This window comes from Ornithodoros turicata, unplaced genomic scaffold (assembly GCF_037126465.1).
Source record: "Ornithodoros turicata isolate Travis unplaced genomic scaffold, ASM3712646v1 Chromosome55, whole genome shotgun sequence".
NCBI lineage: Eukaryota > Metazoa > Arthropoda > Arachnida > Ixodida > Argasidae > Ornithodoros > Ornithodoros turicata.
Genome location: NW_026999383.1, coordinates 103,253 through 107,057, shown reverse-complemented (window position 1 = coordinate 107,057; position 3,805 = coordinate 103,253). Strand labels below are relative to the sequence as shown.

The 3,805-nt window shown below is 45.5% G+C and overlaps 1 long non-coding RNA gene across 1 annotated transcript; it reads left to right on the top strand.

The window, feature by feature from the left end:
* Positions 1–369: 369 nt before the first annotated feature.
* Positions 370–1,982, top strand: LOC135374397 (uncharacterized). The gene is made up of 3 exons (XR_010416882.1): positions 370–534; positions 875–1,156; positions 1,566–1,982. It is a non-coding gene; the product is annotated as an uncharacterized LOC135374397 (long non-coding RNA).
* The last annotated feature ends 1,823 nt before the right edge of the window (positions 1,983–3,805 follow it).

Sequence of the window (3,805 nt, the reverse complement as noted above, 5' to 3'; positions counted from 1 at the left end):
CACACATTTCCAAACTTGTGTTGCGCATTGCGACAACAGCATACAACGAATCGAGAAGCATTGCATGACTACGTATTGCGGTTACCAGCTGTGATGGTTTCGAAATAAAAATAACAAAAAAAAGGCATAAAGACAAGAGGTATACTCACATCCTTTCAAAGTTGCGTCGTCGATGAAGGTCTGATCGGTCTCAGTCGTCGACAGCTAGCTTATAAGACCCTTCATTTTTGTTTTATTTCAAGGGAAGGAAGGATCACGTGAATGCATCGTGGACAGCTTCTCCTTTCGCAGGAGCAGCATGTGAAATGCGATACCTCTTGCCGAAGCACTCTTTTTTCTTCTTCTTTTGGTATGATAACACAACCGCGAAACACCCGTCTGGCTTTTTCCAAACGCTCTTTGGGAACACCAACCACACACACACACAAAAGAAACCGTTATCGCCCTCGCAAGATGAATTTTCGACTGGTGGTATACGCTGTCTGCCACGTACGAGCTTCCAGCAGTGAGTGTGCCACGTAAGAGCCAAGTGATGTGAGTATTTCAGACCATTTCTTGTGTTACAGTGTATCTTATAGCTAAATGAAATGCGGGCATGTATTTGTTTTAAATTCTTTTTATTGTTTCGCTCAGATGAGACAGCAGAGACATGGTAGCCGATTTCGAAAGAGTGATACCGTAACCGCTGTGCTTTTCATTCCCAATGAGTCTTGCAATATTGTACACATTGCCGGGACATCGTTCTATTACTTGCCTGGGTTCGAAGCTTATTTCACATAGCTTCGAGCACTCGAAGTTATAATAATTGTGCGCGACATTTGCTTCTTTCAAGCAATGCCATAGTGTATCATTCAAGTGTATCATTTTGCGACAGATTTACTCCGTATCTCGTCGGATGACCATTGCTGAGCCAAAGGCGTACGGCAGCTACTGCAGCTGGACATCGGTGGACGTAGATGTTATGGTCAATCTGAGTCACGGTAGTGCATTTTCCCTGTTTCAGTGTTGGTTTTGTAAATTCTGTTGTAGCTACGAAAACGAACAGGGAAACAGCACTCAGAAAGGACAAGGTGTAGCAGAACATCTCCGGACATCTATTTACCATGACGACCTACAGTAAAATGAGACAACTCGTCATGGATTTCAATATTTATTGGTAAGCGTCTTTGGGTGACAACCTATTTTGCAACAGGTCAATTGTCATGTCGTTTATGTACACAGCCAGGTAATGGTAGCCAGTCTTCATTGCGTAGTACATGATACATAGACTTTCGGCCACCAGTTGCATTACGTCGACGTCACGATCACCGTAATAGCTGAATATTGAGCTCATCTGTTTTCCCCATTCGGAGACCAGGTCGAACAGGTGGTCGGATAGGTGCTCACACTTCCTGTGCACCCGGGCATACATTGTTTTTGAAGACTCCCACACAGTCTTTTTCGCGGGAAGGTTCAGAGGCAGGGACTGGAACAGGAAAATGTCTCTGGTTATCTTAAATGCTGCGACGAGCACTGTGTCGTCCGTTGACTTCGATGAACCGCATTCTAACACGTCATTCCAACAGGTATGAGGACGGCGACATTTTCCTTGGAGTTGATGATCCTGGGTAACGTCCCGCATGCCGCACACATCGTCACCCGATTGGGACCAGGAATCGCCAGCGTTGGCTGGCTGTTCGACATCGGACCAGTGATCGCCAGTCATTTCGTCGTCGGTGGTGGCAGGTAGTTCTCCGGAACCCAAGTCCTTCTACGACTTCCAGAACGTTGCAACAGGTACTGCACCTTTCCATTCCGAACGCGTCTTTTTATAATGCGGTGGCCCTTTCCAGGCTGCACACGTGTTAATTCGCTTGCATAAAATTGACCTTCAATAGGTTCTTCCTGCTGGTCACGTAAGAGATAGGTATTCGGGTAACCAATCTTGACTGCTCTCACCACAAAAATTTCACGCGTAAACGAACCAAGATAACTTTTGACTAACTGGTGTCTAGAGTTTGCTATTCTGACAAGCTGGCCAACGCGAAAACGTGGCTTCTCTGGGGGTTTGCTCGGAGTAGGATAGAGCTTTTGTCTAAATAAATGTTCATTTTCTTTGTTGACATCCACAGGTCGTGCCGACAGAGTTCTATGAACACGATGATTATATGCTTTGACCAGAGGCTGTAAAATTTTCAAGTACGATTTATGTCCCTGATATTCAAAAGCACGATAAAGTGGCGTCATGAGACTTCGAATAGATCGTTCTGCAATACTTGCTTTCGTATTTGAATTAGAGTGGAAGAGAGATATCCCTTTTGATTTTAAAAATGCTCCGACTGACTTATTTGTGAACTCTGTACCTCTGTCTGAATGAATCAGTCTCGGAGTCCCAATACGTGTAAAAGCGAGTCTCAGTCCACGTATAATTTCCGCTGCTCGTTTATTCTGCACAGGCACTACAGCAAGCATACAAGAAAATGCGTCGATACAAAACAAAAGATAGCGAAAACCCTTGTTGTATCTCGACAGTTTCTGAAGGTCTTTCAAATCTATTTGGAATATATCCTTCACACCCAAAACGATGGTCTTCCGGAACTGACGTGGTCGCTTAAGTTCTCTGAAGAGAGAGTACACATCACTGGTTTCCTGGAACTTGGCAACCTTCGCCGGCTTTTCACCGATCGCTCGTGCGAGTCGTTGAACACCACCTAGAGCACCAGGATGGTATACGTCCACGTAAGCAGCCATTAGCACAATTTTCTTCCACGAACACGAAGTCCGTCGAATGACAAGTAGGCATTTATAACGGCTGCCACGTCACCTTTGTACCAAGAGGGCGATCGATTGTGCAGTTCGTATTTTATAAGCTCGATGACGGAACTACTTGGAACAACGCGAGAATGACAGATAATCCTTCCCTCTTCATCTATCGCAAATACGGTCTTTAGCATCTGCATAATGGCGAGGGCCTTCTTCCTGTGTCGTGCGGGAAAATGCGCCAGAATGTTTTCGTCCCGAAGGTAACCACAGTGTTCCTGTTGCGTTTCCAACGTGCTCAATACCGGTTCCATTCTCGAAGTCTCTTAGCCGCTCTTGTGATAACCGGAGAAATGCGTCGACGAGGTGTCTCAGGTGTGAACGTAGGACTACCGGCTGATGGCTCTGCAGTCTCCTTTTCAAGTCGAGATGGATGTACGATAAGTGTCGGTATATTTAGCTTGACCAATAGTGGTAGGATCCTCTCCAGATACGCGGGTCGCCACACATTTCGCGCTCTTGTGACCAAATAATAAACAAGGTCTACAACGTTGGTATTTGGTATTTGTTCACCATTGACAATGAGCTCAAACGTTTTACTATTCCAGCCGAGCACGGGTTTTAGTAAACGCAGTAATTGGCTTGCTCTCATCTTGTAGCCGCTGCTCATAAAATTAACGATGGCATCTTCCTCCTCGTCCGCTTGAATCTGTGTCTGCTCTCTTGTCGATGCCACATGATTTGTCTCCTCACCTGCTGCACTAGGCTGTCTTAATGTGTTCGCGGGAGGATGCAATAGCTTGTGCAAGTACTGGATGATCTCCTTGGCCTTGATATCATCAGGCTCCTGTTTATTCAATATCGACGGAATAGTGCTTTCCCGATAGGGAACAAGCTCGTATTTCTGCATTATTTAAATGCCGATTGCTTTTGCGATGCTTTTGCCCGCTAAACTTGAAACGAGACCTAACAAGGGGGGCAACAAAAATTGCAAAAACCCGCCGGACTGATGAAGAATCCGTTTAACTTTCTTCACATCTGCACGGTCTTGTCTGGAAGCCAGTGT